Source organism: Mus pahari, chromosome 9 (genome assembly GCF_900095145.1).
Source record: "Mus pahari chromosome 9, PAHARI_EIJ_v1.1, whole genome shotgun sequence".
Taxonomy (NCBI): Eukaryota; Metazoa; Chordata; class Mammalia; order Rodentia; family Muridae; genus Mus; species Mus pahari.
This window is the reverse complement of record NC_034598.1, coordinates 1,147,472-1,161,062: the sequence shown is the minus strand read 5'-3', so window position 1 is coordinate 1,161,062 and position 13,591 is coordinate 1,147,472. Positions and strand designations below refer to the sequence as shown.

Here is a 13,591-nt window from a genome sequence, read left to right as displayed (position 1 = left end):
AAGAAGAAGAAGAAGAAGAAGAAGAAGAAGAAGAAGAAGAAGAAGAAGAAGAAGAAGAAGAAGAAGAAGAAGAAGAATTTCTCCAGCAGCCTGCATAGCGCCTGCTAGTACTATAAGAGCTGACTAGTAGAAAAAAAGCTTCCTTGTCAATACTAACTTGATTTCTTTGTGTCATATGACCAACATGCATATTGTCTTCAGCAATGAGGTTTCATCATCAAGTGGTGTGGGAAACCAAGAGCAAGGAGAGTAGCTTGGATTGTTTGAGGTAGGGACTGTGGGACACTCCTGAGGAAGAACTCAAGGAGAAGGACCCAACACATGGCACAAGTAGGAAAAAGCAAATAAACAAAAAACAAACAAACAAACAAACAAACAACAACAACAAAATCCCCATCAGCTTTTAAAGATGATTCCTCTAGGAAATTCCTGGAGCTGAAAAACACTTTCAGCAAAATGCCATAGTATAAAAATCTATATGCAAAAATCAGCAACATTTCTCTATAACAAAGACAGAAATGAGTAAAAAGTATTATAAGAGGAGTACTAAATTACAACATGAGTGCATTCTATAGTCTTGCTTTTTCCCCATTTTTTCTGATCAGCAAAAATTCCAAGCAAGATGACATGAAGAAAAATGCTTCCATTAAGTAAGAGCTGAGTTCAAATCTCTGCTCATCCTTTCATTAACTATGTCAGCTTGAGCAAAGTACATAATGTAATTTAATCCCTGTATGATGGATAGCTTTGCCTGGCAATATTGGAGAACAAGCAAGCTACAAAGAAAACTGCAAATTAGGTGTCTAGAAAGCACCTGTCACTAATTTTCAAGAGTTAATCCTCTTGAGCCCCTTTTTCCTCACCTCTGTTGAGGAAACCCTTGGCATCTATGTTGCTCTCTTTACAACTGCCTACAGTGCAAAAGAATACACATTGAGACCCAGAATCTGATATTACTTTCTTATATCTAATCGGCATAGCCAACTGTGGCATTTTTTGTATGAACAAATAAAAGCATTGTACTTGTTTTGAACAAAAATGGGATAAGCGAGTAACAATACCTAACCATAGTCAAAAGAGCCATAGATTCCATACGACCAACTGAAGATTTTCAGAAACATAAGTAAGTACATAAACCATGATGATGTACAGTTACTGACTCTCTGGTTGGCTTTTTCCATGCTTCTGTTAGAAACTCGGTGTGGAGATGCCTTTCCAGGGTCCTCAGTACTCTTCCATTACCACTTTTATATCTCCTTTCTTAGAGCTTCCTTCAAGAGCTAGACGCTGCTAATGCTACATCTCTCTGTGCTCCCTTTGAGCCCATCACTGCAATTCATAAAATTACAGTGCCTAATCACAAGTTGTATCCTGTCAGGCAAAACTGTTCCCATTCAAACCCAATTCAGGAGATAGACTAAGGAGTCATTCTTCTCCAGTGTTTTCTATTTCTTGATTATGGGATATTTTACATGGCATACTTCATGACTATTAGCATAATATAGAAAATAAATTTTATTGTTAAAGATAAAATCATTTCAGTGAGACTGTGCTTTACTAGTTGTCCAAAATGACCATAAACAATCATAAACAGAGGAATAAAATCCAGCATTGCCACCCCCAAGTTAAATAAATAAAGCAAACTGAGGCATACCTCTCCTTCCTTGCAAGCTCTGCTTACAACTGTCTTCCACAGAGGATTTCTAGACATTCAGCTTCTGGCTTCATTCCCAGACATGCCCTCCCTCCCTTTGCTGCAGCCTCCTATTGCTACAGTGTGCAGCACTTTGGCTTAGTCTGAATTGTGTGACAAATGCCTACATAGGTCCATCCCTTACAGTTTTCTTTTATACCTCTGTGCTGAACTATTCTTGAGGACTTTTGTGGACTACATTGGCACCACCATATTAGAGCATGAATATGTAAGTGTATATGCACACATTCATGGCTTTTTTTCTGTAATTTCTCCAGTAGTGAAGAATTACAGGTTTCCAAAGGACCTATGCTCCAACTATTAATTTCGTATACTTGTGCGGACATAGTTAAATAGATATAGAAAAACTTCCCCCAAAGAAGCTATAATCTAATGTGGCTGAGTGTCAATAGAACCATCAATTTTCAGTTGTGGGTAGCATGTTCTAAGTTCTATGAAGTATCTCCGTGAAGTAAACTCTCTAAGGGAAATAACAAAGGGGCATAATATTTCTGGGGTTTGTCAGTTTTGAAATCCTTACAGCATCTTTCTTTCTGAATTGTCACCCCTTCGTGTTTGAGAAAAGTTGCTGGCTTTATGCTCAGCCCCTTTCATTTCCTTTACAGCCTTTGATTCTAGACCAGCTCCCCAGACACCATTTTTTCTTGTCACACAGGTGCTGTCAATGCAGCCTATTCAGCAGCAATCATCACAGTGAACTATATCCTAGCTGCTCCCAGATGGAGGAAGGAGGTAAACAGCTCCCCAAGAGTGTTCTCCAGTGTGATGCCATCACCCTGAAGCTGGGACTGAAGAGTCATTCAGTGACTTTCCACCAAAAATAGCAAATTTCCTAGTGTGCAGCTTCTTCCAAAAGAGCCACACCCCCTCATTTGTCAGCACTCAGAAACCCTCAGCACCTAGTATTTACACGCTAATTTATGTGACCAGAGCCATTAATATTTATATTTATGCTCAAACTCTAACAGATATTCAATTTGGTATCATTCACATTTTGCTGGGGAGGAAATACCTCTTGTTTTCTTGTTTCTTCCATAAAATGTAATTTTCAAAAGCATGTTTTTTACAGTGTTAACAGTTACCCCAAATTATATTTGAGGTTTGATCCTGTAACTCAGTTAAAGGAGATAACCTTGGGCAGTGTTTGACATACATCAGAAGCAAGTGGTTTGTTTCTCTTCTACAAATAACAAGTGTGTATGTGTTTTGGAGGGACAAGGGTAGTTTCTTCCCTAAGCCCAGATCAAAACTGAAAGTGACCATTTGAAACCCTGCACATGCTCCTACATACTGTAGCCAAGATACCCTTCTTCTCCTGATGGCCACAAGGACACATCCCTTTTCCTGTAATGCATACAGAATCACAGTGTTGTGATCTTTGCATGGATCACTGGAGGATGTGAATACTCCTCTGAAGAATAATAAGCCCAGCTTATAATTATAACTTCTACTATGAAAATTTTTAATGCAAGCTATGGCATTTTTATTTACCTAACAATGTTATTTAGATGAAGCTAATAAAAGTCATTGGCTCAAGAATAAAGAATAAAATATTAAAGAACAATAACCTTCCACAACTTACTTACAGAATCCTTGTTCTGAGCAATTCTTTCCACATGCTGTGGTTTCCTTCTCTCAGTGTTCTAAACTGCAGACAATAGATTTCTTCAGAGCTTCACATGCCATTCTGCCCTGATTCAATATATTGAATTCCTATTGTTTTGTTAGATAAGCACAAGCACTCCATCTAAAGGTAAAGAATGTTTATTTTTAGCAACATTTATGGGGACTTGGGAACTGTTATGGCAGAATTTTTTATCATATGTCTAAGGAAACAGATATCCTGATATACAAACTAAATTGCTAAATGGAATCAGCTTAAATCAGCTTAAATCAGCTTAAATCAGCTTAAATGAGCTAAAGAGTTTATGTGATTTTTAGTTATACAATGCCCAACAGCTAATAAGAAAACATTTTGAAGATATTTGGGAAAACATCACACTGTCATGATCATAGTACAATTATTCTGGTTTTCTACAAACATCTGTGGAGTACCTGATACATTCAAGTGATTTTGTGACTTATTAAAGCATCAAGTCCATTTTATCAGTGCAAAGATAATTACCATGATACGCTGAAGACCTTAAACACATAAGATATACACAGGTTGAACCTTAGTACTTACTGTTCTTGCAGAAAGGCACTATCCTATTTGCTAAGAGAAACCATAAAATATGAGCTCTTTTGAGCTGCAGAGATGGCTTAGAGGTTAAGAGTAATGTTGATCTTCAAGAAGACCTGAGTTTGATTCCCAACACCTACATAGCAGCTCACAAACCCCTTAAACTTCAGTTCCAGGGAATCCAATTGTATCTTCCAACCTTCCAGGGTATCACACACATGAGGTACTCAGACATACTAAGAGTCAAATCAATTAAATTGCTCACCAGATGGCATATTTAAGGCAATCAACAGTTTGCACTCTAGTTCATGCCACATGGAAATATTTACCAAGAAACAGTATTATTCCTAACAATGAGAAGGTACCTACAGGATAGCACTGGACTTCTAAGTGATAGAAGCTGTGGGTGCTGTCAGAAGATACTGACCACTTTCATCTTTACAAAAAGGCCTATACACACAAGATGCTTCAGAACACTGCTTCTTTTGCTGCATCAAAACAAGCATTTGGTCAAGTAGGGCAATGGGTGGTACACAATTTCCCCAGGGTTTCGTCTTGTCTCTCCCTCTTGCATTCTGCCAGATTATACAAGCTGCAGCTGTCTACTGGAGTTGTCTTGTTAGAAGGGTTTCCTGACATTACGAGAAGCAGGAGGTTGTGTGGTTCCTCACTCAGGTGCTTTAGCTTCTGCTGGTTCACAACATAAAGGCAGTGGAAAGTAGGTATGAAATAAAATGTGAGTCCAGAGTCACTTACAGACTGTGAAAATGGAGATAAAAGATACCTATTTATGAAGCATTACATCTTGAAGCCCGTTTCATCCTCACTCCAATTCAGTGAAGCGTCAGCAAGAAATCAGAATCTCTGTCTGACACATGACATAAGAAAACTGCTCCCTAGTGGTTTGGAATTAGGCAGAAGAAACTGGGCTTAGTTGTTGACCTGATGGCTGTCAAGCCTTCACTTACCATCATAGTACATATGCAACAAAACACAAATTGTGTTTATAATGTTTTTATTAATTTTGGAAAAAAAGAAACTTAAGATTCTATAATGTGCCAGATTGCATCTGATTACATCAAGTTAGTGAAAAAAGTATTTTGTGTTCTCTTCTCAGCCAGGGTATTTTAATTGAGGTAAGAAGCCAAAGTAAAATTCATTAACAAAATACAAATTCTAAATATAAAAATATCAATAGATACTCTCCTTGAAATCAAATGAAATATGAACTTCAGCACTCTCTGATGAGAGAATGGGTTGAAATATGGTAATTGTTTGGGTTTTCAATTACGGGTTTAGTAGTAGAGCTGTAGAGAAAGAGGCTGCCAAAGGCCTGTTGCTGCTTGGTTTCTCTACACAGAAGCCAAGGGAAATTATTGACATGGTTTGGGCACTTCTTAAGTGTCTGGGGTAGCCAGCCTATGAAACACTAACATGACATTTCTGCAGCTTGACAGGTCACCTGGAAAAGAAAGACGCAAGAATACAAAAGCCCTTTGGTGAAGATGGAGACATTCGCTCAGATAAAACAAACAAATTCAAGCAGGTCCACATGCCAACTTCTGAACAAAATCAGAAAGGAAACATGAGTGTTTGAAGCTAACACCAAAACAGATTAAAGTTGACTGTTCACTGTAGTGTGAGCACGTAGGAAGAGAAGCATGGAAGGCTTTATGTCTCTACCTCTACTCTTTGGAGGAAGATATACAGAAATACAACTTTAACTTATGCTTCTCCTAAGTAATTGAGCTACATGTTCTCTGTATACAATGAATAAACCTATCTATCCATCTTGACAAATTAGCCCAGAAACTTAGAATTCCCAAGTTACAATTTGCAAAACAGAAGAAAACCAAGAAGAAGGAAGACCAACATGTGGATACTTCATTCCTCCTTAGAATACGGAACAAAATACCCATGAAAGGAGTTACAGAGAAAAAGTTTGGAGCTAAGATGAAAGGATGGACTATCCAGGGACTACCCCATCCGGGGATCCATCATCAGCCATCAAATCCAGACACTATTGCACATGCCAGCAAGATTTTGCTGAAGGGACCCTGATATAGCGGCCTCTTGTGAGGCTATGCAAGTGCCTGGCAAACACAAAAGTGGATGCTCACAGTCAGCTATTGGATGGAACACAGGGCCCCCAATGGAGGAGGTAGAGAAAGTACCCAAGGAGCTGAAGGAGTCTGCAACCCTATAGGTGGAACAACAATATGAACTAACCAGTACCCCCTGAGCTCATGTCTCTAGCTGTATATGTAGCAGAAGATGGCCTATTTGGCCATAATTGGGAAGAGAGACCCCTTGGTCTTGCAAACTTTATATGCTCCAGTATAGGGGAATGCCATGGCCAAGAAGTGGAAGTGGGTGGGTAGGGGAGCAGGGCAGGGGGAGGGTATAGGGAACTTTTGGGATAGCATTTGTAATGTAAATAAAGAGAATATCTAATTAAAAAAGAGAAAAAAGAAAAAGATAAAAGTGTGTGTGTGTAAGTGCATATGCATGTGCAGTGTTCATGTGTGTGCATGCGCTCGCGCACGTGTATATGTGTGTGTGTGTGTGTGTGTGTGTGTGTGTGTGTGTGTGTGTTTCTTTCCTTGGCAAAAAGGAGCATTCCTTTTCCCAGAAATAATTTTTCACACTATGTAGTTGTCATAATATGTTGTAGTCAGTGCCAACCTAGCTTTAATATAAACCATCATTTTAGGGGTACTGGTAAAAGACCACCTGCTCATTCCAGCCAGTGAAGCAGGTAGGCTAACTGGAACTTACCTGTCCCTCTGTTCCTTCAAAGCCAATCCCCTCATCTTATCTCCAGCTCTGTAGCAGATCTCCTACTGCAACTTCCCCTTTTCCCCTGCCTCCCTTTTCCAGTAGATCACACAGATATTCCCCTTCAAACTATTTTCTCCCATTCATTGCTTTATCCCTGGCCCCCACATCTATCAAGCATTCCTGGGAACCCACAGGCCACTTACACTAGTGAAAGTGGAATGATAATTGCAGATCTTCACCTCCCCCTCCATTACTCCATATCCAATCCCCAATCTCTTGCTCAACTCCACAGCAGACCTTTGTTGTGGCATCTCCTTAATCTCTGTCCCCATTCCCATGGGTCTAAAATGACCCTAACGGGAAAACTTGTTTTCCTACCTCCTGTGAAACCCCTACACATCCCCCAGACCATCTCAGTTCCTAAGTGTCATTCCCACTACCTAGAAACTCATTTGACATGAAACCCCCAGTAAACACACCTATCTGGATCCCAGAAGAATTTCCTACCAGGCAATACAGCCTCAACATTCTCCTAAGAACCACAGAGGATAACAGGAATGAAGGAACAAAACACCCATCTAAGAAAACAAGAGGAGGTATCAGCACCTAGAATTACAATCTTCCCAAGAGCAGATGCCTAGACACCAGTGTAAAAACAAAATCAATAAAAACACAGTATGTCTCCACTAGAGTCCAGCAACCCTACCATACCAGGACCTGTGTATTCCAGCACAGCTGTAGCACACAAAAAAAAGTCATTAAACTATCTTTTATAAATACTATCCAGGTCCTGAAAGCAAAATGAATGGATCCTTTAAAGAAATCTATGAAAACATGAACAGTGGAAGGAAATGAATAAAATAGTTTAAGACATGAATATGTAAAGAGAATCAATAAAGAAAACTCAAACTGAAGAAAATCTGGAAATGAAAACTGTAGAAACTCAAACAGGAACCTCAGAGGCAAGCCTCACCAACAGAACAGAAATGGAAGGCAGAATCTCAGGCACTACATTGAAGACACTACAAAAAAGTGGAGATGTTAGCCAAAGAAAATGCTAAATATTAAAAAAAAAATCAGGCAATAAACATGCAGGAAATCTCAGACACTGAAATATGAAAAGATGGATTATAAGAATAATAGGAAAAGAGAAAAGGAAAGAAATACAGGTTCAAAGTTACAAAAGGTACTTTCTACAAAGTTGTAGAAGAAATTTTCCCTACCCTAAAGAAGGAGATGACTAATGAGATACAGGAAGCATATAGAACATCAGATAGACCGAACCAGAAAAATAAAATACCCTATGCACATGATAACATACACTAACACTAACAAACACTAAGCATTCAGAACAGATAAATAATATGAAAAGTTACAGGAAAAAAATGACCAAGTACATATAAAGGCAGAGTAATTAGAATTACACCTGCCTTATTAATGGAGATTGAAAAAGCCAGAATGGCCTGAACAAAACCATCAACCACAGTAGATGAAGAAAATAAGACATTCTGTGATAAAACCATGTGTAAGAAATATTTATCTATAAATCCTTCCCTACAGAAAGCACTAGAATGAAAATTCCACCATAGAGAGGTTAACCACATGCAAGCAAACACACACACACCACCACCACCACTACCACTACCACCACAACAATGACCACCATAACAAAAATAACATAAATCAACACTTCTTACTGATAGTCCTCAGTATCAATAGTCTCATTTCCTCAATAAAAAGGCAAGTCTAACAAAATAAAGTTAACAAAAACAGAGTAACAGAAAACAAGACTTATCCTTCTACTCATCCAAGAATTCTACCTTAATATCAAGGAGAGGTATTTCATGGTAAAGGAACGAAAAAAGTTATTCCAAGCAAACTGACCTAAGAGGTAACCTGGAGTAGTCATTTTAATATCTGGCAAAATAGACTTCAAAACAAAAATAATCAGAATACTAATAACACTAAATATTCAACCAGAGAAAAATTCACCAACATGACATTTTAATTCTTAACATCTGTGCACCAAATACAAGGACACCTATGCTTATAAAAGAAAAACTTCAACAGGTTAAATCAAATATTGACTCTCACACACTGATAATTGACTTCAGTATACCATGCTTGCCAATAAACAGGTCATCTAGATGGAAACTAAACGCATAAATGCTGCACCTGGCTGATTTAATAAACATAATGGACCTAATAGACACCTACAAAACATTTCACCCAAACGCAAAAGAATAGACTTTCTTCTCAGAACCCCACGGAACTGTCTCCAAAACTGACCACTTAGGCACAAAGCGAGTCTCACAGATAGCTATCTCCTGAGAGGCTCTGTCAGTGCTTGACAATACAGAGGTGGATGCTCACAGTTATCCATTGGACTGAGCCCAGGGTCCCCAATGAAGCAGCTAGAGAAAGTACCCAAGGATCTGAAGGGGTTTGCAGCCCATAGGAGGAACAACAATATGAACTAACCAGTACCCTCAGAACTCCCTGGGACTAAATCATCAACCAAAGAAATCACATGGTGGGACTCATGGCTCTAGCTGCATATGTAGCAGAGGATGGCCTAGTCGGTCATCAATGGGAGAAGAGGCCCTTAGTCCTGTAAAGGTTATATGCCCCAATGTAGGGGAATGCCTGGGCCAGGAAGAGGGAGTAGGTTGGTTGGTGAGCATAGGAAGGGGGGAAGGGGATGGGGTTTTTCGGAGGGGAACCAGGAAAGGGGATAACATTTGAAATGTAAATACAGAAAATATCTAATAAAAAAGTAAGAAAATTGAAATAATACCATCCTTTCTATCTGATCCTCACTGATTAAAGCTGAATACAAACAATAACAGAAAACTTAGGAACTCATGGAAAATAAGCAGAGCACTACTGAATGAAAAAAAAAATGGGTAAGACAGAAATTAAGAAATTAAATACTTTTCAAAACTGAATTAAAGTGAATGTATAAAATACCTGAACTTCTGGATGAGAATGAGAGTGGTGCTAAGAAGAAAGTTCATAGCACTAGATGCCTACTTAAAAAAATAAAATAAAAATAAAGGAGAGATCTCATACTAGCAACTTAACAGCATACTTGAAAGCTTTACAATAAAAGGAAGTACCAACCATCAGAAGTAGAGGGCAGCAAATGATCAAACTCAGAGATGAAATCAAGAAAATAGAAACAGAACAAATACGAAGAATCACTGAGAAAAGAAGTTAATTCTTTGAGAAAAACCAACAAGATAGACAAACCCTTATTGAACTAACTACAAGGTAAAGAGAGAAAATCCAAATTAATAAAATAATAAACAAAGTGGGGGGGGAATATAAAAACAGAAATTAAAGAAATTCAAACACTCATAACTATAAAAACCTGTACTCCAACAAACTGGGAAATCTAAATGAAACAGATAATTTTCTTAGTATATACCACCTACCAAAGTTAAGTCATAATCAAATACAATTTAAACAGGTCTATAACAGATAGTGAAATAGCAGTCATTAAAAATCTCCCACATGGGCCACAATTCATACCACTGGAGCGCCTCCCCAGAAGACAAATGTGCAGAACAAGAATGTTCCCCCAGGGAGAGAGACTACTCTGATTACAGCCAGTCAGACTATGAACATTCTAGAAGAGGATACTCTTTTTTCATTATTATTATTGGATACTTTATTTACATTTCAAATGTTATCCCCTTTCCTAGTTTCCCCTGAAAATCCCCTATCCCCTCCCCCCACCCCCTGCTCCCCAACCCACTCACTGCCATTCCCAGTCCTGGCATTCCCTATACTTTGTCATAGAACCTTCACAGGACCTAGGGCCTTTCCTCCCATTGATGGCTGACTAGGCCATCTGAAGAGGATACTCTTATGATGAAAGAATGGAACCACAAAGTAGTGACCGAGAAAAATGCAGAGGAAAAGATAGAGATGCGGATCATCAGAAACAGTCCCAGAAATCCTCATCTTCTGAAAGAAGGAGCACAGACTGAGGAGTAAACCAGAGTTCTACTCAGGAAGAACATACAGAGGAGGAGAAGGATGATGATGATGATGATGATGATGATGATGAGGAGGAGGAGGAGGAGGAATGAGGAAGAAAAGGAGGAGGAAGAGGAGGAAGAGGAGGAGGAGGAGCTGGATCCACTGCTCACCTGCACTGGGGGAGCATATATTCCTCCTGCAAATCAATATCTCCAATATAAGTATTATTGTCCAAGAGCTACTTCAAGAGAACATAGGCAGAGGGAGAGGATTGCTGTCCAGATCTGTTCTGCAAGTACAGAGTGTTTCTCCAATCTTCACTCATGTCTATGCAGCTTTTGTGGCAATAATCAACTCAAAATTCCCACAGATTGGAGAATTAATCCTCAAGAGACTAATTCTTAATTTTCAGAGAGGATATCGAAGGAATGACAAGTAACTTTGCCTGACTGCTTCAAAATTTGTGGCACATCTTATGAACCAAATATGGCACATGAGGTTCTGTGCCTGAAGATGCTCACTTTGCTCCTAGAGAGACCAACAGGTCACAGTGTTGAAGTAGCTATCAGCTTCCTCAAAGAGTATGGTCTCAAAATAATCCAGGTGTCATCAAGGCAAATCAATGCAATCTCTGAATGCCTGCAAAACATTCTTCAAGAATCTGAGATAGACAAAAGAGTTCAGTACTGATTGAAGTGATGTTTGCAGTGCAGAAGGGTGGATTCAAGGACCACCCTGTTATTCTGGAAGTTCTTGATTTAGTGGAAGAGGATGATCAGTTTACACACATCCTTAGAGGATGACTACAATCAGAAGATGTTCTTAATGTTTTCAAGAAGAATTTTATGGAGAATGAAGAGAAGTACAATATTAAAAAAGAAATCCCTGATGAAGGAGACAGTGATTCAAACACAGACCAAGAAGCTAGAAATAGTGAAGAGGAAGAGGAAGAAGAAGAGGGAGGACAAAAAGTAACTATTCATGACAAAACAGAAATCAACCATACAATATACCTTGCCATTCAGTCAAGTTTAGATTTTGAAGAATTTGTACTCAAGTTGCTGAAAATGGAGTTTGCTGAGGGCCAAAAGAACTCTGCAACATGATACTTGATTGCTGTGCCATCAAAGGACCTATGAAAACTTTTTGGCTTGTTAGTTGGGTGGTTTTATATGCTGAAAAAAAAAAAGAATACATGAAATCATTTGAAAGTATATTCAAGGAACACTGTGATACTCTCCATCGCTTAGAGACAAACAAATTGAGGAAAGTTGTTTAGAAATTTGCTCATCTTTTACACACAGACTCACTTCCATGGAGTGTTCTCAAATATATAAAGCTGAGTGAAGAGACCACAACATTGTCTAGTAGGATTTTTGTCAAGATCTTCTTCCAGGAGCTGTGTGAATACGTGGGTCTTCCTAAACTGAATGTGAAGTTAAAGGATGAAACGCTTCAGCCATTCTTTGAAGGACGGTTCCCCAGGGACGGCCCACTCAATACCTGGTTCGCCATCAATTTTTTCACTTCCATAAGTCTCAGGGGTTTGACGGATGAACTTTGAGAACATCTGAAAAATATGCCCAGGTCACTGTAGCCCAGAACCAGAAACTGAGCAAAAGAACCCAACCCTGACATCATCTTCAGAGTCTTTCTCGGTGTATGATTCCTCTGACTCGGATTCTGACAGCAGCGAGAGCAATATAGAGTCCTCCAGTGAAGAGATCTCCTCCTCCAGTAGTCAGAGCTCTGCCTCAGCTAAAGGTACCAGAAAGAAGAGACAAGGGTAAGTCCAGAGGCAAAGAAGTAGATAAGTTAGCCAGGGGGCACCAGGCAAGTGACAGGAGGTGAGAAGGAGGCAGGGAGGACCAAAGGCACCAGGAAGAAAGTACTGAGAGAGCAAGGTTTAAAAGACACAGAGCTCAGAACTCACAAGATGCAGACTGGCAAGTCTAGCAAAGCACATGGAAGACAGAAGTCATGAGAATAGTTACACCAGAGTTGGCAATGGCCAAGATCAAGGCTCCCATAAGAGAGCCAGAAGACAAGCATGGAAAACCAAAGAAAAAGTGGTGAGAGAGAAGACATTCTTTTTCTGAAAATGAGAAACACAGAGCCTGAAATCAAGACAGTGATAATGTTAGAAGAAAAGATCGCTCCAAGTCAAGGGAAAGGAGTAGAATGCATTCTGGTAGTAAAGGAGATGACAGAATGAGTCAGAACAGTGCCAGAAGACACTGGGAAAAACCTAGCAGATTAGCCTGGACATTCTAGAGATTCAAAGAGAAGTCAGGACCAAAGGATAGAAAAGTCTCCAACAAAACAAAAACAATTCTGATGACAACTAAACACGCCTTACATTCCATCCAATGTCTTTTACATTGATGGATTTTATAGAGAACTTGAATAAAGTACCTGTTTGTAAATTTTAAAGATGTTTTATTTTTGAAGTTGTATAAGTGATATATCTCAAGGTACTTTGTGTAAAAAATCATAAAGAAAAGAGTTTTTTAAAAAATCTCCCACATGGTTTTAACACAGAATTCTCCCAGACTTTCAAAGAAGAGTTAATGTCAATATGTCTCAAATTATTCCACAAAATAGAAATAAAAAGAACATTGCCCTATTTGCCTTATGAAACCACAGGTTACCCTGATACTTAAATCACATAAGACCAAAACAAAGAAAGAATAGTACAGACTAAATTCCTTGATGAACATGGATGCAGAATTCTCAGTAAAATACTTGCAAACCATATCCAGAAACATATCAAAAAGATCATCTACCATGATCAAGTAGGTTTCATACCAGAGATACAGGGATGATTCAAAAATATATAAATTGATAGATGTAATCAAAATGAAGACAAAAATCACTGATCATCATATTAGATGAAGAAAACCCTTTGACAAAAGCCAACAATTCTT

The 13,591-nt window shown here is 38.8% G+C and overlaps 1 pseudogene; it reads left to right on the top strand.

Moving 5' to 3' along the window:
* The first annotated feature begins 10,193 nt into the window (after positions 1–10,193).
* LOC110326701 lies at positions 10,194–13,002 on the top strand (annotated as a pseudogene).
* The last annotated feature ends 589 nt before the right edge of the window (positions 13,003–13,591 follow it).